This window comes from Otolemur garnettii, unplaced genomic scaffold (assembly GCF_000181295.1).
Source record: "Otolemur garnettii isolate 467f Iridium unplaced genomic scaffold, OtoGar3 scaffold00158, whole genome shotgun sequence".
Taxonomy (NCBI): domain Eukaryota; kingdom Metazoa; phylum Chordata; class Mammalia; order Primates; family Galagidae; genus Otolemur; species Otolemur garnettii.
This window is the reverse complement of record NW_003852553.1, coordinates 2,955,497-2,955,804: the sequence shown is the minus strand read 5'-3', so window position 1 is coordinate 2,955,804 and position 308 is coordinate 2,955,497.

The following is a 308-nucleotide window of genomic DNA, read 5'->3' as shown; positions in this document are numbered from 1 at the left end:
TATTTAAAGGGCATCTACATGAAACAATAATTATAAATCTATATTAACAGACACATCATTCATAAAGATATATAATCAATCATTTGTCAAAATACCAACATGGGGGTGGGGTGCAACACTCTATAGAAGAAAATATTTTATATACTATTAAAATTAAGTTCACATTGACCCAAACTAGATTGCTATCAATTTAAGATGTTAATTGCAATGCCCAGAGCAACCACTAAGAAAATGATTCAAAAATCTATAGTGGGCTCGGTGCCTATAGCTCAACCGGCTAAGGCGCCAGCCACGTACACCTAAGGTGG